Genomic DNA, 25,111 nt, shown 5'->3' with positions numbered 1-25,111 from the left:
TGGGGAATGAAGCGCATCGGGGTCCTTCAGTGCAGCTGTTCTAACCTTTTCATAGAGCCCCACGCACCGCCCCCCCCCCCTTGCAGAGTTCTTTTTTCCACCTATACTAGCAACTAGTGACCTGGAGAAGGCCAGCCCCCCGGGGAGTTCTAACAGCAAACCCAGGAGAAACCCGAGCCTCGTGAAGGGGAGCACGCTTCGCCATGAAATTTGTTGGCAATAAAATATTTGAACAGCTGGGGCCCTGCGCAGAGTTCTGACATTGGCTATTTTATACAAAGGAGTCCTTTTTTGGTTCTCCCCACTCCGAAAAGGGAAAGGTCTTTTCATGTTTGTATTGAAAAAGTCGTCACTAGCCCCACTAGGTCAGCCACGCTGCTTGTGTTCTGGCTTCTTGAACACCGTTCCTTGTCCTTAACTATGTGTTTGCAATCGCCTGGCATGCATTTAAGTGGGTTTTTCTGATAGAAGAGGCATTTCGCTTTCTGAAGATATCATAAGGCACGTTTGTCTCTTCGTTGGTCGTCAGGCTGCTGTCTGCACTGTGGTCCCCTGCTTGAAGGGCTATGTTGCCTTCATCTGGCTCTGAAGTGTTGGCCGTCAAGGCAACAGCCGCTGGGGAGGCAAAGACTGTTGATCACAGTCATTCCGATCTCGAAATTCAAGGCATTTCCGTTTTGTTTTGGTTTGAAATATTAAAGTGACCGGGTGAGAACATACATGAAAAGCTTATTGAAAACAACAGTCTCCTTTGCTAAGAACACGTTCCGTGCTTTGGGAAGTCTTTAGCAAAGCTGTTTTGCAGATCTTGGCAGAAACGCAGAAGGATTAGCCAGGGCGTAGACCAGTGCCGTCGTCGTAGTTGCTGGTTGAATTTTCTTAAATAATAAAAGCAACTGAAATGGCCCATTTATAGGTACATAATTGATTTTGCCTTAGTCTAAGAATGCCTATGCCAGAATAAATGTAGAAAGCAGAGCTGAGGAATGGAGGTCAAGGATTTTACTGAGACCGTTCTGTGGGACCAAGCTGTACCTCCTTCCAACCTTGTCCCTGAAAGAGGCGTTTTGATCAGAGGTCTCTTACCCCTGCGGGCAGTCCCCCGCTCAGAGATGTGTTCACTGGACACTCACTGCCTTCTGAGATGGTGACAGGCTAGTCTCTTTCCCCCTGGCTTTCTCTGGCTCCCCCTCTTCCCCCATCGTAGTGCTATTTGTCAGGAAAGAAACAGAAGAATGTCAAGACCTTAAACTTGCAGTGTTTTCCTTAACTGCTTTTAATGCTGGTTATTTTGCAAGAGGTTGAGAAAAATCTCCCCCCCCAAAATTGCTGCTTCCTCCTGGATGTATTAGTCCAGGCTTTTTTCCCTTGCGTTTTCCAGAAACTTCCGTCTTCAAAGAACTGAACACTCACGCTCCCTCTATCAAGTTCCGGGTCCCCTCTGGGTTTCCTGCTGCTTTTGATACTCAAATTACTTGTTGTGCTGCACAAAGACCTTCACTTACCGCTTCGAATTGGATTCGATTCGTCAGGGCTGTTATTCACCAAAGACGAGGGACTCATCTGTTTTTCCCAGTTGCCCCACCACCAAGCTAAGATTAATGGCCCCACGGAAATTGCAGCTCTGTTCCTTTATCTGCAGTCTGGAAGTTCTGACCCCGTAACACAGGTGATGGAAGCCAGTGGTAGCAAATAAATCAGCAGCGGGTGGGTCAAGTTCATTAGAATAGCTTGCTTTGTTGTGTTTGTCTTGAACCCTTGGCATCTTGGCTCTGCTGCCTCCAGTTTGGAGGCACCCCTGCCCTGGCCCCCCCACCGGGGCCCCTCCCCCTTCCTCAGAGCAAGCTGCTTGCTGGTTTAGTGGAGTCTCCCCCGCTACCCCCCCCCCCCCCCCCCCCCCCCCCCCCCCCGCTCTCCCTTCTCACAAGCCTCTGGGCCTTTCTTTCGGGGAAGACCTGGTTTTCTCCCTCTCCCCTGAGGCCTAGAGGAAATGTTGACCTCTTTCCTTCCGGGGCACTGCGTGTCAGCGTCTACACCGTCAGCGTCTACACCGCTCCCCAGCGTGGCAGCCACGTACCACACGGTAACTATTGAGCCCTCCAAACGTGGCCAAATACGTCAATACGGTTTACGGGTTATATGTTGAAATGACAATATTGGGTGCACACTGGGTTAAACAAAATGCATTATTAAAATTACCCACCATTTTCCTCGCACTTTTTCTTTTAACGTGGCCACTAGAAATGTAACACTGTATACGTGGCTTGTGTTTGTGGCCCCTTTCTATTCCCGTTGGGCAGCGACGGTCCCCTCACCCGGCATTTCTCTGCCTTTGCAGGTCACGCCATTCGGTGCGAGGCCTTTTTCCACCCGCAACGGCTCCCGGACGCTCCTCGGTCGGCCTCTGGGCTGAGAGGACCGCTCTTCTCCAAATCCCTTTCCAAACCCTCGGCCAAGACCCTTGGGCGCAATGCGAGGAGGCCAGGGGGCAGCAGTCCAGGGCAGGTGGAGGTGGAAGGTGCCTTTTAGGACCAGATGACAGAGCTGCAGGAGGCCAGGGCGGCGAGGCTGTGGAGGGGTGACGGGCACTGAGTGAGCACGCTGCGGAGGACCGGATCGTGGTGGGAAATGAGGATGCGCCGATGATGCGGCTACAGGGGTCCTGGGAGTTAAGGCTGCAGCCCCCCGGGGTCCCTGGGCGGGTTCAGTGGGTTAAGCGTCCGACTCTTGTTTTCGGCTCAGGTCGGGATCTCGCGGTTCGTGCGTTCGAGCCCCGCATCGGGCTCTGTGCCGACAGCTCCGAGTCGGCTTGGGATCATCTGTCTCCTCTCGCTGTCCCTCCTCTGCTCACGCTCTTTCTCTCTCTCTCTCTCTAAATAAATAAACATTAAAAAAAAACCTTTACATTAAAAAAAATAAAAAGGCTGCAGTCCTGCCAGCCTCAGAGGCAGGAGTAGGATCTTGGGGGCGAAGATAGGGCACCGGGGCTGTGACAGGAGGGGGGCGGGGTGCTTAGTGGTCTCAGCCCCCAAGCTGGGTCAGTCCTGACCCTGGTCACGCGTCTCTAGGAGCACCCCCTGGGCACCGGCAGGGGCGCGGGGCCGGAGAACTTGCTAATGGGTCCCAGCTTCTGCAAAGGTCTGCACATCTGCTCCTTGACGGGTGAGCTGCTTTCGCCGGGAAAAACTTGAGCGGGAACAATGACCCACGTCACCTGCCTCCAGGCCGGCTGGCTTGCCAGGGCAAAACGCTGGACGTTTATTAAAAGGGAAAGCTCACTTTCCAGTAAACGCCTTGCTTGTCAGAACCTTCTCTCCACCTTTCGGTGACAAGAAATCCAGGGTAACGAGCAGTTACAGAGCCCGTGTATTTTCTTTGCTCCTGGAACCCAAAGACAAAATGGGGGGAGGACCCTCTCAGCTTAGGGATGCTGCAGACCTTTGGGGGCCACCCGGGACCTGTCGTTTAGACGGGTGGCGGCTCCGTGCCCGTGTGCCCGGGACTAGCACACCCACCCCTGTTGCCTTTCACGGCCACATGCGGAGGGGATGCTCCGAGAGGAGAAATGCCTCACTCCAAAAAAGAAAAATCAGCACTGGGATGAAGTTTAGTTTACAAAGAAAATTAAGGCAGAGGGGCGCCTGGGCGGCCCAGTCGGTTGAGCGTCCGACTTCGGCTCAGCTCAGGATCTCGCGGTTCGGGGGTTCGAGCCCCGCGTCGGGCTCTGCGCTGACAGCTCGGAGCCTGGAGCCTGCTCAGGATTCTGCGTCTCCTTCTCTCTCTGCCCCTCCCCCACTTGGGCTCTGTCTCTCAAAAATACATAAATGTAAAAAAAAATAAATATTAAAAAATTAAGGCAGATTCTCCCCACCGAGCCAAGGCCAGATCATTACTTGGAGATTTTTCAGCTCACAAGATTACATGGGGAGCTCAAAACAAAAAGCAAAAAACAAAAAACAAAACACCCACAGCAAAGAGCTGCACCCCCCCACCCCCCCGCAGAGCCTGATTTAATTGGTCTGTTTGGGGGCGGCGGGGGGGGGGGGGGGGGGGGTGTTGAGCAGTCCCAGGTGGTTTCAATTTGCAGCCAAAAAGAAATTGATCAATTTCTCTAGAGCCGGTGGTTCCCAGCGAGATCACCTTGGAAGGGCTTGATCGAGTGCTGATTGCTCGGTCCCACCCCCAGAATTGCTGGTGAGGCCAGAAAACTTGCATTTCCAACCAGATCCCAGGTGATGTTGATGCTGCTGGTCCCCGGAAGGCAGGGGACTTCCAGTTTCTTCTCGGAGGTGGACGGGGCTAGTAAAAGCATGGCTCACACCCTTGCGATACCGAAAACACAGCGAAACTACAAGTTTCTGCTTTCCTTGGATCTATCAAATGTCTGAGGCTGCAGGGTGAACAACTACCCCAGAATGGAAGAAAGGACAGACATCTGCAGCAAGGGACGGGGACGTCAGACCTTCCTTACTTGGGGCAGATGCTCTACGAATTTGCTAGAATTTTTTTTAAGTGTGTTTTTAAAATTATTTTTATTGAGGTCTTACGTGGGCTTGGGGCCACAGTTTGAAATTCATTTGGAGACAAGGTCCCCCCTTCCCCCCCACTCCCGTTCTGCCACTTCCGGTTTCCCCAAATGACAGCCAGGCCATAGGGTGGGAATGAGGGGGGAATATGAATAGCCCCCAGGCCTCCCATTGTATCAGGGTCCCTGAAGCCGGGAATGAAACTGAATGAGTTTGAACAGCTGAAGGTAGCCCCTAGTTTGGGGTCCCAAAAGGGCCAGCTGGGGGGAACCCAGTCAACAGGCACCCACGCTAATTGTTGCCAATGGTATTCGTGCCAACAAGATACCTGAAGCCCTAGGATGGGGCCAGCCAGGATGGATCCATGGGGATTCTTTTTGCTAGCAGTTTCTACCACTGGCGGGCCTGACCCTTTGCAGATCAGGGGACATCCCTAGAGTTTCTCTGTCCCGACAGTGTTTGCTCTCTAGGGTCATCCCATGCACCACCTCACCATACACTCAACCTGTTTCCTTACAAAAAAAGAAGCCGAGTAAATACAGTCTCTTAAAAATTGCCCATCGCTGGGCCACGCCCATCACTTTTTCTATACGTACAAGTTTTCCCCTGGCGGGTCTGAGATAAATCTGGAATGTCACGGAAAGCTCTGCATTCTGAAAATGTTTTTACTGGACTTTCTGAATTCTTTCATATAAAGCTCATGAAAGTATATTAGTTTTCTTTCCTGGGGACTTTGGGATAACACGAAAGAATTCAATGGAAAAAATGCTCATCTTCCCGAAAATGCCAACAACCAAGATTTGCTGCTGCTTAATGAGAGGCCAATAGAAGTCAGACTAGCTGGAGGAGAGAAGGGTAATTCTTCATCTACTTTATGTTCCTTATTCTTGTAGCTTCGCTTTCAGGATTTGTCCGTCTCTCTGTAGCCTGTACTGACTGGAAAGATGCCCGACTCCATTCTTCCCCTCAAAATCTGTGCGGCCAATTTCTCCTTCCTGTGAATCCTTTGCTGCCTAAACCATCCTTTTCCTACCACACACCAGGAACCCAGGGAGAGATGTAGACCCTGAATTAAGAAATGCTCCCTCCTTAGTTGTCACCCTGAAATAAACTTTCTAGAATTTCCAGTAATTCACCAGTAATTTATGGTGAATTCTTGGTATTCTCTCGAATCATTCACTGTCACTCCTCCTCCCTTCAAGCTAATTGTATCATTTGGAGAGGAATCAAACCCATTTTCCAAATATCTGGGGTTGTGAGTCTTCCAAATTTATCCTCAAACTGAAATACTATCAATCCCATAGATTGTCCTTGGTCTTGCCAACCTCGGTTTGGATCTACCGGAGGAGTCTCACATCTAGAATTGTTAACTGGACAACTGTGACCCTGATTCCCAGTTCCATACCCTGGTCTCCACACAAACTGCCCAACGTACAGATTCACATTGAATCTGAGAACTCTCTTGGAACTGGCCAACTTCTCCCCACCAGTAATTAACCCGGGGCCAAATCGGATGTCCTGGGCTGGCATTGACCTCAAGCTGACCCTTTGTGTCTCCTCTCATCTCAACCCCAGCTGGTACGCAAGATGGGAGTGCAACAAGAGAGGCCTGGGCTGAAACCACCTGGAATAACTTCCCCCCACACTTCCCTGGCAGTGGGCTCGACTTGAAGGAGACGATTTATCTTTGTGAGTGAGAAATCATCCAGCGCACATGTGGCTTTCACCAAAGATAAGCATGACCTATGATTTCTTTTGCTAGAACATTCACATGCATTTTCTAAAAGCCCTTGAATGCCCCCAGAGCCGAAAGCCTCATGTCCCAGGAGAATAAATATGTATCTACCCACAACCACAGTCCTTCATACACACACACACACACACACACACACACACACAAGTAAGTCACAGAACAGTATCACTGCACAGGAAAGGGATTACGTTAGTGAAATGCTAAACCGAGTATCGGTGTCCATTTGCTTATTCTTGTTGGGATTAAACTGAAAGCTGTTTATCTGCCGCGAGTCGCACAGGGATATATCCTGCCTTGGCTTTTGAAATAGATTCTTGGCACAGTTTCATTGTTAGGGATACAGGATCCAAGACAAAAAAGAGATTGTCCTTAAGGAGTATACAAGAGTTATGGTCCTCAGATCTTTATCTGTCTCGATGTTTTGAAAGCTTGCTTTAAGAGAAATAACATGGGCCCAGAGTGGAAGGAGCAGAAGGAAGAGGAAGCTGAGAGAACAGCCAGGAAGCTGGGGGCTAGCAGCTGCCGAGTAGGGGAATACAATTAGACAACAGTTACAAACACACGAGTGTAAAATCACAGCGTGTCCGAGCAGAGCGGGGCGGTGCTGAGTCCACACTGCTTGTGTGGGAAGGACAATCAAAAGTCGTTGGTGGAAACTTCACGAAGACGAATCCATCAGGGCACGGTCTCACGGTTCGAGAGTTCGAGCCCGGCGTTGGGCTCTGTGTGGACGTGCAGGGAGCCGGCTTCGGGCCCTCTGTCTCCCCCTCTCTCTGCTCCTCCGTTCGTATTCTCTCCCTCTCTCTCAAAAATAAATAAACATTAAAAAAAAAAAGTTAAGAATCAGAGTAAAGGCGGGGCGCCTGGGTGGCTCAGTCGGTTGAGCATCCGACTCCGGCTCGGGTCATGATCTCGTGGTTCGTGGGTTCGAGCCCCGCGTCGGGCTCTGTGCTGACAGCTCCGAGCCTGGAGCCTGCTTCGGATTCTGTGTCTCCTTCTCTGTCTGCCTCTTCCCCGCTCATGCTCTGTCTCTCTCTATCTCTCAAAAATGAATAAATGTACAAAAAAAGAATCAGAGTAAAGGCGACACACTCACCTTAGACATTTGCTCTTTGAATACAGACGTCTTTCTCTTTTGTGTTGATTTGCTTTCCTCCCGGGGCCTGTCGCTGTCCAAATCATGTGTCAAGAGTATGCCTTAATGGGGAACATTCTGCTAAAAAAAGAGCCTTTTGGTAAGTCTTTTTCACCACCCAACGGATAACATGCTTGGACTGCATTAAAATCAGTTCGATCATTTAATAAAATTATTGAGTCCATAATACATACTAGACCCCATCCTAATCACCGGGCACAAGGCAGCAAATAAAATAGAAATCCCTTCTCTTGAAGTTTATATTCTAGTGGTGATAGGAGAGAAAATGGGACGGGGGTAGGGAACACCAGCGGTCACGGCGATCGTGCAATTTTATAGAGGTCGGTCCACGGGGGTGATGTTCGCAGAGGTGTTTGAGCAAAAAACTGGAGGAGAAGAAGGAAAACGGTGGATGTGTGGGGCGGCATACTCCTGGGGAATGAAGCAGCCGGTATAAAGGCCACACAGTAAGAGCCTGCCTGTGCGATGGCAGAGGGCATGGAGGCCAGGGGGCTGCAGGAGTGAGGGAGGAGGCAAATTATACTTTGAAACCATAATTAAAATTTCACGGGGCGCCTGGGGGGCTCAGTCAGTTAAGCGACCGACTCTTGATTTCGGCTCAGGTCGAGATCTCACGGTTCGTGAGTTCGAGCCCCGCATTGGCCCCTGCACTGACCTTGCAGAGCCTGCTTGGAATCTCTCTCTCTCTCTCCCTCTCTCTCTCCCTGTCTCTCTCTCTCTCTCCGCCCCACCCCTAGTCGTGCTTTCACTCTCAAAATAAAGACACTTGAAAGATTTTTCAAAAAAGTGTTCTTTCTCAACGTGATTCGTAACAAAATCAATTTCCTGATTTTTTCCTTCTCCACTTCGCCATCCAGACAACATATGCGATTTGAGGTGTCAGCTGTATGCTCACACGCCCATCATGTTTCCTTTTAAGAAGAAAGATTAGTAGCTAGAAAAGGTTGCGGGTTTTTTTTCCCTGAAGTTTATTTATTTCTCTAGAGGGGGGTGGGGGAGAGAATCCCAGGCAGGCTCCGCGCTGTCAGCGCAGAGCCCAACTCACAAACCATGAAATCGAAGTCACAAACCATGAGATCGTGACCTGAGCCGAAATCAAGAGTCGGACGCTTAACCGACTGAGCCACCCAGGCGCCTCTGAAAAGATTGGTGTACCAAATAGGGAAAAAGCAAACTGAACAATGACATTTATTTCAATGGTCTCGTCAAAAGTGAGGAACAACCTCCAAGTCCAATAATAAGTGGTTATGTATGGAAGGCAGGATAATGGCCACCCTGAGGTCTGCGTCCTAATTCCTGGGGCCTGCGAATATGTCACCTGACATGACCGGGGGGTGGGGGGGGGGGGGGGGGGTGGGGCTGCGTGGGATGAAGGTTGCAGGTGGAATTAAGATTGCTACTCAGGGAGATTACTGAACGCCCCCTCCCACCCCGATGCTCCCGCAATTGTAAGGGTTCTTAAAAGTAGAAGCCGAAGAAAGGCACAGAGAGAAGCAATGTTTTTGGCTTCGAAGGTAGAGGAAGGGCCACCAGCTGAGGAACGCAGGTGGCTTTCAGAACCTGCAGAGGGCAAGGAAATATTCTTTCTGGAGCCTCCAGAAGGAACGCAGCCTTGCGGACACCTGGGCTTTAGTCCAGTGAGACCCACGTCGGATGGCTGCACTCCTGAATGGTCACATAATAAATCCGTGTTGTTTTCAGCTCTTCAATCTGTGATTTGTTATAGCAGCAGTGGGAAACTAATATGGTAAATCAATATGGACTGGGTACTTAAGGGTGTGCCATGCGGGCCTTTAAATGTGTACGAGGCGTGGGGCGCCCGGGTGGCTCAGTCGGTTAAGTGTCCGACTTCGGCCCAGGCCGTGATCTCGCGGTTCGTGGGTTCAAGCCCAGCATCGGGCTCCGTGCTGCCAGCTCGGAGCCTGGAGCCTGCTTCGGATTCTGTGTCTCCCTCTCTCTCTGCCCCTCCCGCTACGCACGCTCTGTCTCTCTCAAAAATAAACGTTTAAAACCATTAAATAAATAAATGTGTATGAGGCCCATGTGGTAACATGGAAAACTTTTAGGATCCACGTTTGAAAAGCGCTACGTAGACACGTATACACGGAGGGGTTAAAACCACGTGTGAAAAACAAAGAGACAAAAACTTCGGTGGATATCCAATCTGGGGGAAGATTCGCGACAAGGTGAACAACGGGGAGTGGGAGTGACATGATGATGCGGGTTCTTTGTTTTTTTCTTTCGCCGTCTATAAATTCTTTCAAACTTCCTTTATGGGCCTGTATGGAGCGAATATGAAAATTAAGTTTTAGGTTGACTTGCGAGGGTAAAAATCCCATTCGGAGAACCGTAACGATACGTGGTGCCCGGACGGAACACCAGCAATCGTGACATCCGTGGGGAGAGGCTCGGATTGCGTATGGGAGAGGCAGCTGGGGGACCGAGGCTGCCTGGGGCCGGGACAGAAGGAGGTGGGGGTCGGACGAAGACTTTTGAAGGAAAGCACACACCCAAGGCACGCTTTCAAAGGACTTCGGCACGTCGCAGATCGGGTGAGTCCCTGTTACCCTACATCTTCAGCAAAACTGCAACGTATCCACGTTTGAGTGGATTTCATGGGCCACACGAAGAAACGGGACGAGAGATGCGTAGCCCTTGTAGATGCGGAAAGAGCCGAGATCTGAATCGCGCGTCCCTTCAACTTTGCTCTGTCGCCAGCGCCACCCAGGTGGACGTTCACTGCCCTGCTGGCCCTCTCTCCTTCCCGGGGTGAGTCCTGGCTCCCATGTACCGCGGGGTGCCTTACAAAATAGCAAACGTTCCCAGGGCCATTTCGCTACCTCGAGTTGCGTTCTGTGTATACAGCCGGCCTAGAAGCCCGCCCTTGGGTTACTTGGGGCTTTGCCAGCTTGTTGCAAAGCAACCGCTAAACCCTGAGAGCCTCTGGAAAGCTCCTCGCCGCTGACGTTCCCTGGGCACCCAGCAGCTACTCATTCCCCAGGGTGAGGTGGTTTCTGAGCCGGGGACCTGCAGCTCTTCAGAGGAGTCGAGGCACTCGGGCTGTCCCCACGAGCCCAGAAGATGCTGGGAAGGAGAGCTTGTTAGAGAACCCATCGAGGATTCCGTAGCCCCCAGGGTGCTCTGGAGAGCTGAACAAGCTTAACTCCCCCAGACGCTCCAGAAACCGTTCAGAACTCCCGAGGTGCCTGGGATCGAAAACAAGGAGGCTTCCCCAGAGGTCTTCTGGGTCAGAGCCAACTTCGTTCACAGTGGTCTGTCCAGAGTGGCAATAGCTTTTTAGGTGGTGTTCTCCGGGCTCGATGAATACAAGCTCCCTCAGGGTCAGATGATATCCTAGGGGTCTAGTGTCTGCGGTGGGTGGCAAAACTTGTTGCCAAAACTTGTTGGGGAAGGAGCAATGGTGATGTGAGCCTGCGTGTGCGTGCGAGCACACGCTCACGGGTGTCCACGTGCGCACATATGTATGCACTCGTGCCTGTTGGGCAGGTGGGAGTGGATCCAGATTTTGTGGGCCTAACATGTGATTTTGAGGGCCCCCCCCCCATTTTAAAATTTTTTAATGTGTATTTGTTTTTGAGAGAGAGAGAAACAGAGTGCAATCAGGGGAGGGGCAGAGAGAGACAGGGAGACACAGAATCCGAAGCAGGCTCCGGGCTCCGAGCTGTCAGCACAGAGCCCGACGCGGGGCTCGAACTCGAGAACCGTGAGAACATGCCCTGAGCCGCAGTCGGACGCTTCACCGAATGAGCCACCCAGGCGCCCGTTGAGGGCCCCTTGTTAGAAAAAGGAACACGACATTCCGAGTTCAAAATTAGTTGTAAAAATTCAAATACAGATTTGGAATGAGAAAAAAAAAAAAAAGATTGCAACAAATTACAAATAGAATAAAAGCTCGCAAATTCCAAAAGCATCACAAAATCTGGAAAAATAGCATACGTTGGTTAACTCCCTCGCGCACCTCTACAACATTTTTTCCTGCATTTTTAAACTGCATTTCCTGTGACCAGTTGTTCAAATGACAATGCTTTTGTCATGTTTTCTGTCACAGAAATTGAAAGTCTTTCCTCTGTCTAGCACGCTTGGTTAATTTTTTAAAACTCTTGATAGTTGAGAAATTGATTTTCAGCTTCCCAATTCATTTTCAAGTTGACATGACATTCACTGCCAAAAACGTCGCATACATTTTTAGACTCTGTTCCCAAATGCGGAAAACCTATCCAATTTCTTGCATGTACGAGCTCTCAGATTTCAGGGCATTTCAAGTTTCCTTGTACAGAAACTGATCTTAAACATTCTTTGAACTGATGACCCTCGTTGAACGATTTGGCATTAATGTCCTTGCTTAGCGGTATACCGCTTCTGTGTTAATCATGGTCGGTGTTAGGATTTCGTATCGGATTGGCAAGAAATTTCATTTTCTTCATCTGTGCTTATAGGATTCACTTCTTTTCATTAGCTGGATTAGCAAACAACCCAAGTGCCTATTCATTACTTCTATTCAAAATTTATTTCTTCCTTTTCAGGAAAGGATTTTGTTGTGATCCAAAGGAAATTGATTTTGTCGTGATCCAAAGGAATCCTTCAATCGTAATTCCTTTCTCCGTATCACTATCACTTCTGTTGATTTCAAATATATATCACACACATGATACATCTTCCTATTGATGTAATATGTATTTTTTACATATAGTAAAATGATATATGAAATATACATCCTATGTGGTGAAATCCATATCATATGAAAATAGTTCTCATGTATTTGAAAATAAATATCATATGAAATATATTTCATACACACACACATGTAATTTCACCATATAGTAAGTTTATAATTGCATACGCTGAGCTATCATGGTCTCTTCCTGATGGGAGAGAACTTCCATTTTGGTTTTTGGTTTTTGTTTTTGTTTTTGTTTTTTTTCAATATATGAAATTTATTGTCAAATTGGTTTCCATACAACACCCAGTGCTCATCCCAAAAGGTGCCCTCCTCAATACCCATCACCCCCCCCTCCCCTCCCTCCCACCCTCCATCAACCCTCAGTTTGAGAACTTCCATTTTGACTTGAGGTTGTCAAGAACTAAATCTTTCTACCTACAATTCTACTAATTTCATGATGGGAAGATTTTCCACAGCCCAGCTTCTGGCTTTCTGTATTTCAAACGTTCTGTCTCCTCCACTACCCCCTACTTCTGGTGCTTCGAGGCATGACGGCACACATTAATGTTTGTTTTGGGGTTTTTTTTTTTGTCTCTGGCCCTAAATGTCATGATTCTGGGTGTGTCACCCCAGGAGAAGATAGACGTATTCCTGAAAGCCATCCCTACACCAGGACGGCTGGTAATAACTTAAGACTAAAATACAAATATATCCCACCAAACCCACGCAGCCTAATTCGATTTCACCTTAGATTTCAAAGATGTCATGGCTGTCGCCAGCACCGCCCCATGTAAGGAAGGGGAGCTGTGATGGAAAGAGACAAGAGATTTAACTGTGGGTGAAATGTATTGCCTTTGCAAGTTTGACAAAAACATGACCGTGTGAAGACATTGCCTTGGAAGGAACCCAGGTTTGCTGTGGAGCCTTTAATTAGCTTCCTGATCCATCTACTTCAGGGAGTAAAAGTAGGTAACGGGACAATGCGTTCTACTAGAACCTTCTCTCTTCTCTAGTGTTGAAGCCACCTGTGTTTTTGCATATGCATACATTTTCAGACACACTCATACACCGCCATACCTCTTTCACTCATCGTTCCAACATTTCCGGTGGAAACAGCTATGTTAGAACCATAGTTTGAAGCAATCTATTATAAACAGAAACAATTTTCAGGAGTTATTTTTCCCGAATGAAGCACGAATTTTACTTTCAAGTTGACAAAGAAATTTTTATTCGATGATTTCAATACCGCTAATACTTTGCCAGAAACATCAGAGACTTTAAAGGAAATAAAATTATTTCTGCACTACCACAATGATAAAAGTTTCTGCCTATTATGAAAACAAAAATTCGAATAAAGTGTAAAACAAGTCACCAGAAAGTTGCTTAAAAGGCTTTATTCTTTTGAATAACAATGCTCGCCCTTTTGAATAAGATTAACGTTTTCTTTTTCAATCTCATCTACAAAGCTTTATGAGATGAATCTGGATTTATTAATCATTCCTGTATCTTTCATCAGTGGCCCGAAAAATCTTAATACAGACTCTACTGGCATTAGAAGATCCACTGAAAGAATAAAGACTCTTTGTGTAGATTCATACTGGGACAAAAATAAATCTGTGTCCTTCTGGTTCTTAGTGAATTCTTTCTGGTCCGTGTGTGTGTGTGTGTGTGTGTGTGTGTGTCTTTCTCTTACACACATCCCAACCAAACACTTCCTTTTGCAAATATTATGATTATCGTTATCTCTGTTGTGCTGGGGGACTTTCCAGCACTCTAAAAATAATTTCAATGCTATGGAGTCAGAATGTTTTCAGTTACTGCTGAGAAAACAGTGGGGTTTCACATCAGATCCATTTTGAAATACCATAAAAGATGCAGAAAATGCTAAAAACATGAAAAATGCTTTGGAAATGAGGATAACTAAATCTGATTGAAGTCAACTTCTGTCCTAGCCAAAGGATAAAACCCTAGCGTTAACGGTTCAGCAACAAGGCCTTGATAAAACCCTGTTTCCTGGGGCACCTGGGTGGCTCAGTTGGTTAAGCGTCCGGCTTTGGCCCAGGTCATGATCTCACGGTTGGTGGGTTCGAGCCCCCACATCAGGCTCTGTGCCGACAGCTCAGAGCCTGAAGTCTGCTTCGGGTTCTGTGTCTCCCTCTCTCTCTGCCCCCTCCCGGCGCTCACTCGCTCACTCTCTCCCTCTCAAAAATAAATAAACATTAAAAATTGTTTAAAAAAAACCTGTTTCCTTTCTCTCTTCCTCATCCTCTTTTCGCTTCCTTTCTCACTGTCTTTTTTTTTTTTCTGTCCTACTTTCACATCAGCTAGAACTGGTTTCAGTTTTTCCACTGGTTTTCATCCGAAATCCTAAGCTAGGCAGGCTGTAGGCAAAAGGTACGCCTGAAGGTGAGTTATTCTTGTTCCCAAGCCATCTGCTGTTGACCTGAAACTTGCATATAACTGGATTAACATCTCCCCTCTCGCCTGTACATATTTCGCGATTTGACATAAGCGATTGGTTTTGTTATCGCCTTCAACCATGCAAAATCGAGTTTTTCGATTTGATTCACTTTGCTTATAAATACCACAATGAAGACTAGTAACTAGTCATGGTACAGTTCTTATAAAAAGCTTGGTGTAATATCCGTGAAGATCGCCCAAGGAAAGTACAATCCATGGCTGACTATATTCATGGTCTGCAGGTTAAAGACCTTTGTGGTATCTGATAGTGTTCCTTAGTTATTGCTACACATCAAATAACCCCCCAAGTCTCAGGAGCTGACAACAACAAATGTCTGTTTTTTCGGGCACTCGTCTTTGGATCAGCTACAGCTTGGTTGTCCTCAACTGGGATTGGGAGGGCTTGGCTCCGGCCGGCAGGACGGTTTTACATCTCCCTGTTTTTCCATTTTTCCCGAAGCAGCGGCTACTTGAGGCGTATTTTTCTCCTGGTGAATCACAGGAGCCTAAGAGGTCAAGTCCAGCCCCGCACGTGCCCTTAAAGCTTTAAAGCCCCAGTCAAGTTTGCAAGCTTTCCGCTGGCCAAGCCCAGACTCAGGGGGCAGGGACGCAGGCTCAGCCTACTTTATTGCAGTGCTAGGTCACGTGGCACAGGGGAGCGGGGAGAATTCAAGACAGTGACCATTTATGTCTGTGACTTGATTCTCCTATTTTTAAAACGTAACACAAAATAAAAACGTCTACCTCCTAGAATTGTAAGGATTATAGCACTCGGAACAGTGCCTGGCAAATACGTTTAAGAAAAAAACACGTACTAAAGTACGAGGCAAAGATGTGAAGGAAACACACCAATCAGTAAATTGATTCTGGGTGGTGATTGTTTTCTTCTTTGTAGTTTTCCCTGTTTCCCAGTGTTCTATAATAAAATGTGTTTTTCTCTAATAACAGTTTGAAAAACGTTGTTAAAAACAAAAAGAGATCTAGGGTTTGAGCCAGTATATGAGCATCTGATCCCAGCCATTAATTCTTTGTTTTGTGTTTGGGGGTAATTTTTAACCTCTGCCTTTCGCCTTCTCGTGACGGACCGATACCATCAGTTTCATTGTTCAGTTTTTCAAATATCTAGCTCCTTCCCTTTCACATCTGGCTTTGGACCCTTTCAAAGGTTAAGTGAGATGTTTTCCATGATTGGAAAAATACACAGCAGAGGCTGGGGGTGCTATAAGCTTAAGAATGCAAGGAGATGATATTTCGGGTCATAACAAAATTGCTCCTGGTACATGCTAGGGGAGATATCTATAAATATTAATAGGTTATCTTTACATTATTTTTCTGTTTTAATTATTTGCTTTCTCTTGAGTCCTCATGAATAATGGTACGGACTGTGAGCCTGACCCTTTTAGAAAAATGCTACACTCCTGTAATTATATTTTAGAGATACATTATTTAAAAAGTCACCTTGATCTTATTCAGACATATTGTATTATGTCCGGGACTCCAGATCTTTGACAAATGCAAACTTTCCTGACCTTCATCACATTTAGTATAGACAGGTTGACTGTGGGCATATTTTTAGCTCCATTAGATAAATTGGATTGTGTTTTTTACGTTCTTGGACTTCCAGACCAGTGTTTTCTGAAACCCAAAGTCTGCTTATGTGGGGGCTCGAAGATATGTCTGCACATTCTCTGAGATTGCTTCCTTAAGAGGTTGAGTCAAATTCCTCTCCCCTAAAGTAATGGGAGGTGACCTCCAAGACTAGGAGATAAAAGTGTGGCCTCTCCTCGCTTGTTTTCTTTGATTGCTCATTCTCAGGGAAGCCAACCGCCATGTTGTGGGAGCACTCCAGTAGCCCTATGGAGAGGCCCATGTGGCAAGGCACAGAGGCCTCCTGCCCACAGACGCGCACACACGCCATCTTGGAAGGACATCCACCAGCCTCGGTCGAGCCTTCAGGTGACTGCAGCCTCACTGATGTCCTAACTACAAAACCTCAAGACACCCTGAGTCTGACTCCCCCAGGTAAGGTGCTCCCGGCTTCCTATTCCACAGGATCTGTGAGGGTGATAAATGCTGATTGCTTTGAGCCACTGTTTTGGAGTAATTTGTTAGCAGCAACAGATGAATAACACAGCTTATCACATGACTTTACTGCTGGAAAACTGCCTTGAAAGCTTTTATGTCCAGACCACGCAGTGCCTCCCATAAGTAGGGTCTGAACTGCATGGTAGGTCCCGTGTGGCGAGGAAAACACACCCAGAATCTGCCTTCGGGCAGCTTATAATTGAATTCCACAAACATGGAACGAAAGAAAAGGAGCCAAACGTTTGTGACGCTGAGGAAGTTACTTAATATCACACACCCTTGATTTATGAAATCGAGAATCACATTTACTTTGTGTTGTTACGAGGTTGAGAAATAACATTAAAGTACCTACAATGGGTTGTTACTCACGAGTGCTTGCTTTTCTTATTACAGAGGTGGGTTTTCACCACCAGCTCGTTTCTTTTCTTCTTTCCAGCCTTCAAGTGAGAGCCCCTGAGTTGTGCCAAAAATGTCTAACCCTTTGCCTGTGTGTGGAAGGCAGCGTTTTCGCCACTAGTTTGGAAAAGTTAGTAACTTCACTAGGAAAAGCTCTCCACTGTCTTTCTCAAAACCATTGGTTCGAACAGCTCTCAGGGAGACAATGGCGCCATGGTTTAGGTTTGACTCCGTGCCCACCATAAGCTAGTGGTGAATACATCTTTTCGTTACTAATCGTTGAGAATAATAAATAAGCTGACTTTTCACTCTGATGGGCCGACACACTAAGTGCCATCAGCCATTTTGAGGAAAGGTAGAGTAATATTTCTTTGGCCGGGCCATGTGTATGATATTTCATTCCAAAGCAATTCTGTCATCATTTAGATAAGTGAGTATCCACCAGCACGCTATTTACTCCAAAATTACATAGGTTCCTCTTTTCCTTAATTATATTATAGCTTCCACTCCATCTCATCAATGATATCGATTTTTTTTAATTAACAAATTTTTTTTTAATATTTATTTGTTTTTGAGAAAGAGACAGGTGTGAGCAGGGGAGGAGCAGAGAGGGAGAGGGAGACACAGAATCAGAAGCAGGCTCCAGGCTCCGAGCTGGCAGCACAGAGCCCGACGCAGGGCTCGAGCTCACGAACCGTGACACCATGCCCTGAGCCCAAGTCGGATACTTAACCGACTGAGCCACCCGGGCTCCCCAATGATATCGATTTCTTAAGCCATTGAGACAAGGGGATCTGACACCCACTTTATCACCCTCTTCTGCTCTAATATCCTGGGAATGATCAAGAGAAAGAGACCCTAACGTTTAGGTAGATGATCAGCAATTTTAAGAGCCCACATCTAGACATTCGATGTACAAGGTGAAGGAACTAGATGGCAGTGAACAAACCAGTCACTTCTGACCAGAGAGCAGCTCTCCCTGGCTGCTGTCTCCGTATATGCATAATCGCAGCCGCTGGATTGCTCTGTTGTTATGGCAACCATCGCTGTATATCACACCAAAATCTGGTATTGAAATGCACCAGAAGCACAAAAGCATACATTTTTCCCAAGTTCTTTTTCCATGGATTCACGTAGCAAGCCAACATGAGACATCGACCTGAGCTTTCAAAATCATAAATGCCTATTCTCCCACTCTGGTGTTCAGAACTAGCCTCTGTGACCGTAATAGCAATTCCCCATCACACGGATTGAACACATTTCCAACAATTAGAAGTTCTTTCAAAAATGAAGCGACTCGACATCATGAGCAGAACTCGCCTTCGGATTCCGAACCACCGAGAGACAATGTGGGGAGGTTTCAAATGAGGAGTGACATTTTTGCATCCATTCCACAGGGAACAGAGTGTTGAAATTCACATGCTGTTCTGTTTAACTCATATGGAAAAGTCAGAGGCTTCTTGAATGAAAACCGGCTGCTCCTTTCAGAACAGCGACTAGCTACTTATCGCTACTTCGGTAGTGGAATAACACACTGCTGTTATCAGAATTGCTGGCCCTCAAATAATGGGGAGAAGGCTCTAGATTATAGTTAAATACAGAGCGCTAAAACTGATTTTAAAAAAACAACTTTCAATAACCCAATCCAGGGACTACCAAGGATGCCTCCTGGAAAGAATTTTGCATTAAGCGTTCCTATCAAGAGAAAGACCCACATCCATTTATCTGACACATTCAACTCACGGCGTTATTCCTCTTTCTTTAGGGGAAAGATTGTATAATCGAAAATACCATAACAAATGGAAGTAGCACACAGCAAAACCCAGTCGAGTAAATTGCTGACCTGATGTGAATTTTTGCAAACATTTCTCAGATGCAAACTTAACAGCTTTTTTCCATATTAATGCTATTAAAATACACTCATTGCCAAGACTAGAATATATTGCTAAGAATTCGTAACCAACTCAAGGCTTTGGAGTTTGAAATCTGCTTTTTCAATATTGGAGATAATTCACCGGTTGCAACGTCTTTGCCTTATTATTCTTTTCATGGAAAGGCCATTCCAATCAACTGGACAATCTTGTTAGAATACAGCTTGAGAGGGAGGAAAGACTTTTCTCTTCATCACCAAACAGTCCTAGGATCAAATTTCTAACTTTGGAAATGGAGATAAAAATAAAGGTCAAACGAATTAAAATGTCCTTGAGCCAGAAAGTCAGATAGGGTGGAGGGGAGCATGTCATTGGATTTATTTTGCTTCAATTCGGATACCATAAGCAAACTCCGGCTACTCAGAGGCCTCGTTAGGGAAATATCCCAACCTAGAGACCATAGAGAACTGAATGAGGCCACAGCAATCCCCAGTCAGTCCACTGTCAAGGAAACTGCTGACCTAGTGAATTTCTAGAATGGATAGGCAGTGTAGTCAGAGAAAACTGCCCTACGCATAGACAACGAGCGTCTGACTTTCCTCATGAGGAATCACATCAGTCAAGCTCCTGATTAAACGGATCCTGCATTCCTCCTCGGTCTATTAAACCAAGGACTGTGCTCTTGGTTCCGGGGCACCCGACCGTGACGCCAGATCCCGCCAGACCAAGGCACACGCTGGACAGTGTACTCTAGAACATTTTCATCATAGCCACAGGTTCTGTCGGACGAGGCTGTTCTGAGTGCAGAGCCAGTGAGAAAAATTAATCAAGATTAATGGTATGGTTTCAGAAACATTGCTTGAAATAACAGACAAGCTTTTAAGTGCTTTCAATTATACAACGTCTTAGAAACGAAACAGAATGTTCTGGCGGCTGAGAGAAAACAAATCGGGAGGTGAAGGCTGCATCTAATGATAGAACTTAGAGGATATTTTTCCAAAGTTTGAAAATGTACTCAACAAAAATGCCTGGCTCTTCCCCATACTCGATACCGTGCGAGGTATGCATTCAAAACCGAAGAGACGTACACGCTAGCCTCCTGGTGTCAAACAGACCTAAAGAAGGTCAAAGTCAAACAAAGAGATACAGGTGGGCAATGTGATTGATCGATACCACACAGGAGACCCTCCAGGTGTGCACAGGTTCTCTGGACCCCTTCTCAGGAACGCGGCGTTGACCACCCCACCCCCGGCTGTTGGGAGTGTTGCCTCCTAATGGTTTTCAGCTGACGCCCTCCCCAGCAGGCTAGCCCACTGGATTGGCGATGTTTTCGCTTAGAAAATCTACCCCAAATGAAGGATCTCTCTCCTTCTCTGTCGCCTCCCAGAATGTTCAGTAGACACAAGCCATCGGGCAGCCATAAGAGCACAGAGAAAATTCAAGGGAAGCAGTGACTAATGTTTCAAGGGGGGGCGGGGGGAGGAGTGGTCACAGTAATGCAGGTTTTTCTTATTTGATGTATCTGCTTTGCCAAGCGTGGGGCTTGGGGTTGCCAAGGAAAATCCAACGTGGTCTAGAAAAAGGCTAGAGGCTCAGCTGAGATGGCTAGAACAAGGCACCCTTATCCCCGTGACGGACAAAGGCCTTTCTCGAAGGAAAGCAGGACGCCGATTCTGGCGCCGTCGGTTCGCGCCCCCGGTGAGGACAAGAAGTCAAGTCAGGTTACACCGGCCTGAGCGTGTTCGTCCGTAGAGCCGGGAATCCCGCTGCAAGTTCGACTGCGCCTCCTCCTCTGTGCCTCCGTGGGCAACGAACCTGAACTTGGAACTCGAGGAAACGGCATGTTCTTCGGGGCGCAGGTAAGGATTCGCGGGAGACTCGTGCGCGCACCAAAGTCTGAGAAGCAGTGTTCTCATCCGGTGGTTCTCAAAGTTGGACGTTCAGCAGAATCAGAAAAGCGATCTGTTAGGCTGCGGGCTGCAGGGCGCAGCCCCGGGCTTTTGGAAGCGAGGAGGTCTGAGATGGGGCCCGGAGAGCTTGCGTTTCAGGCAGGTCCGTAGGCGAGGCTGGTGCTGTGAGGGGGGCACCCTTGAGTAGCACTGCTCTAACTCGTTCTCCTCATTCACCGGGGAACGAGGCTTCCTCTCTGAGAGCCCACGGGTTTGCAGAGTCCTGGGGGGCACCAAGTGCACAGAACGTGCATTCACAGTGAACTTGCCTCCCAACCCAGGGTTCACGGGGAAATAGACACGGCCCGAGAGGAGAGAAAGGGTTCCTAGACCTGAGGGCTTGCTTACCTCACTTTGTCATTGTTTTGGATATTCACGCCGAGGTTCTGCTTGAATTCTCGGGGGGGGGGGGGGGGGGCAGGAGAGGACTACAGCAGAGAAGGGTTAGCAAAAGCCACGCAGGGGATAGAGAGTCCAACAGGGAGAACTGGGTTCTGTGAGAACCCATGGCCCAGCCGAGCTCCCACCGCAGAAAGCAGCCCCCTCAATGTTCCGGTGCCGGGTTCTTTGCGAACAGAGTACTGTTTGGGAATCCTTCCCATTTGTAGTTCTTTTATTGTACGGACCAAATGGATCCTTCCTGAACATTCTCCTGAACGCCATCCCTCCCCCTTAAGTTTATGGCTAATTTTGTCGTTGAGCTTTCTCTTGGTCACCTTGTTCTTTCCTTGAAGCTGAGCAAGGCTGGACTCCCATAAACAAGCCATCATCCCAAGTACTGTGGCTGCAAGATTTACACTGCCCGTTATCGTGGCAATCAATACGGCGATACTCACTTTATAGCTGGAAGAAGGTCAGAGATGGGGAGTAATTTATCCAAAGCCATAGCCTGTCCGGGTTGGGGATATGCTTAAAATTTCGATCCCCAGTCTGAAGCCTCTTGATAGGAAAGAGAGACATAAGAATGATGAGTTCCAAGGAAGAGCTAGATTTTACACTTTGAGACTTGATTCCTTTACTTGGCTGTATTTTCTCCTCCCTGGCCCCCAAGCACTGACATCTGGATATAGCGGCATTATGTCCATGAAAACAGAAGCAACTTTGGGGGAAGTGGATCTCAGGCCTTAATCAAAAGCCCCACTTGTGAGAATTAGGCGTCCAGTTCAAGACCGGGCAGAGCCCCTTCGGACGAGTCCACAACTCATCTCATTTAACGAATGACGGATCTCAGAAATTTGCCTCCTCCTGCTGCAACCCCCAGATCCGTGCCAAAATTCAGTGCAGTGGGACAATCAAACGGTGACCACCTCTAAGCAGGAGAGGGTAGCGATCTGGGGCTGGGAAGGAAGGAGCCAGGCGGAATTTTCTGGAGTGAAAGTAAGCACCCTTTTCACGGAGGTTTGGTATGCATTTGTCAACGCTCGTGGAATGGTACATTGAAGATTTTTGTGTTTCCTTATATGTTCATTCTACCTGTAATAAAACCTTGGCTCATGAAACAGACTCCCTGGGAAAACATTTGGGACAGTGATAGGGTTAAGAGCTAGAAGCTGTTAAGTTTTGCCGTTTTCAGGTCTGTCATTATCTTCACCAACCAAGAGGGGGTCGGGTGGAAGTTCTTAGAAGCCAAAACGTACCTGTATCTCAAGTAGAGGATGTATGTTCTGGGGCAATTGTCTTTCTGCTGGAACTGCCGGGAAACCAGATCTTTGCCCTGGATGGAGAAGCTTTCCTTCGGCAGTCAAGCCTCGTGGAAAAATAGCCGCTAGGGTTGTGGTTGTATGTGGAGGACTTGTAGGAACTCGGTCGTGACTCTCCTGGAGGAGACCCCACGCATCTCCCGGTCTCTGCTGCCTTCCCCTAAGTCAATGTAGAAATGGGTCAAACCCTGGCGGTGGGGGCGGGGGGGGGGGGGCCTGCCTCAAGACAAAATCCATTACATTATGGGTTGGGGGAGAATTATAAAAGCACGTGGGTAAAGAATAAACGTTATTAAGATTGTTTCCTTTGAGAGTCGTTACCCTTCTGTTCCCTCTTTGACCATCCCTCTCCTTCCCCAGTTTACCAGTGCGGTTTGCTGCTTTTATTATCATGCGATATTCCAAGCCTTTGGCAGATTACTTCTTCTTGTTTTTGTTTTTTTAAACTAATTTCTACCCCCAACCTGGAGCTCGAACTTACAGTCTCAACAACGCGAGTCGCGGGCTCCACTGTGACTCAGCCGGGTGCCCCAGATCACTTCTTTCTCAAGATTGCAAATGTGTGTTGCTTTGTGATCAGTGATTATTAATAACTGATGAATCCATGAATCCTCCTATGAACGTTTGCCCTTCTGAGTCTTTCCCCACCTTTACGCGGTATGTACTTGGAAATAGGCATTTGGACGTTAACTATACTCACCATGCGGTACGTTAGATCCCCAGAACTTTTTCATCTTGTAACTGTAAGTGTGTACCCTTTGACCAACATCTCCCCATTTTCTGCACCCCCTCACCCCTGGGAACCACCACTCTCCTCTCTGTTTCTGAGTTTGACGTTTTTAGATTCCACACGGGAGATCATACAGTATTTGTTTTTCTCTACCTGACATATTGTCCTTAATATGATGACCTCCATTGTGCGTGTATATATATATCATATATCCATGTGGATAGATGGGTATGTGTGTGTGTGTGTATTATTAATTTTTTTATATTATATGTCCACAGAGAGAAACATCTTGTTTATCCGTTCATCCATCCAGGGAAACTTAAGTACTTAAGCTGTTTCTGTACCTTGGCTATTGTGAATGATGCTGCGGTGACCATAGAAGCTCAGATCTCTCTTTGAAATCCTGATTTCATTTCCTTTGGGTGTATACCCAGCAGCGGAATTGTTGGGTCACATGGTGGTTCTGTATTTCATTTTTTGAGGAACCTCCCAACTTACACGCCCACCAACAGTCCACGAGGGTTCTCTTTCCTCCACATCCTCCCCAACACTTGTTATCCGTTGTCACTTTATTTATTTTTTAAGTTTATTTGAGAGAGAGAGAGAGAGAGAGAGCATGAGCCAGGAAGGGGCAGAGAGAGGGAGTGAATCCCAAGCAGGTTCCGCACCCACCGCTGAGCCCAGTGTGGGGCTCAATCTCATGATTGTGAGATCATGACCTGGGCCAAAATCAAGAGTTGGACGCTTAACCAACTGAGCCACCCCGGCGCCCCATCTCTTGTCTTTTTGATAGTAGCCTTTCTAACTCGTGTCAAGTGATATCTCAGTGTGGTTTTGATTTGTATTTCTCCCAATGATTACTGATGTTGAGCCTCTGTCGGCCGTTTGTGTGTGTTCTTTGGAAACATGACTATTCGGGTCCTCTCTTCGTTTTTTTTGATGGGACTGTTTGTGTTTTGCTCTTGAGTTGTAGGAGTTCCTTATAAGTTTTGGATATTAACCTCATGAGACTATCAGCAATTTCAAAATTTGAAAATGGAAATCTTTATTTGTGGTGTAAGTCCGTGATTCTCAAACATTTTGGTCCTGGGAGTCATTTAGTCTTAAGAATGCTTGAGGACTCCATGGGGCGCCTGGGTGGATCATTCGGTTGAGCGGCCGACTTCAGCTCAGGTCATGATCTCACAGTTTGTGGGTTTGAGCCCCGCATCGGGCTCTGGGCTGACAGCTCGGAGCCTGGAGCCTGCTTCTGATTCTGTGTCTCCTTCTCTCTCTGCCCCTCCCCTGCTCATGCTCTGTCTCTCAAAAATAAATAAATGTAAAAAAATAAAATTAATTAAAAAAAAAAAAAAGAATGCTTGGGGTCTCCAGAGAGCTGGTGTTTGTGTGGGTTTTCTCAACTGATATTATCATGGTAGGAACAAAAGTAGAGAAAAATTTCTAAATACTGATTTATGAGCTTATTTAAAATAACAATAACAAACCCAGTATATGTTAACACATTTTAATGAAAGTAACCGTTTTCTAAAATAAAAAAATAAATTTCTTGTGAAAATGACACCATTATACATTTTTGCAATCTCTTTAATGTCTGCCTTATTAGAAGCAGCTGGATTCTCATACTTCTGTATTCAATATATTCTGAAACATTGTTTTGATTAGGAAATATGGAGAAAACTCAGCCTCACACATACATGTATTTGGAAATGGAAGGAATATATATATATAAAGTTTATTTATTTATTTTGAGAGAGAGAGCAAGGGAGGGGCAGACAGAGAGAATCCCAAGCAGGCTCCAGGCGTC

At 47.0% G+C, this 25,111-nt stretch overlaps 1 long non-coding RNA gene and 1 other non-coding gene across 2 annotated transcripts in view; both read left to right on the top strand.

Moving 5' to 3' along the window:
• LOC145714330 (uncharacterized) overlaps nt 1-25,111 on the top strand; it is a 201,029-nt gene that overhangs the window by 169,131 nt on the left and 6,787 nt on the right. The window lies entirely within an intron of this gene.
• Nucleotides 7,141-7,225, top strand: TRNAR-CCG (transfer RNA arginine (anticodon CCG)). Its single transcript has one exon. It is a non-coding gene; the product is annotated as a tRNA-Arg (tRNA).

This window comes from Panthera onca, chromosome X (assembly GCF_046562875.1).
Source record: "Panthera onca isolate mPanOnc1 chromosome X, mPanOnc1 haplotype 2, whole genome shotgun sequence".
In the NCBI taxonomy this organism is placed as follows: Eukaryota; Metazoa; Chordata; class Mammalia; order Carnivora; family Felidae; genus Panthera; species Panthera onca.
This window is presented reverse-complemented; position numbering and strand designations above follow the sequence as displayed.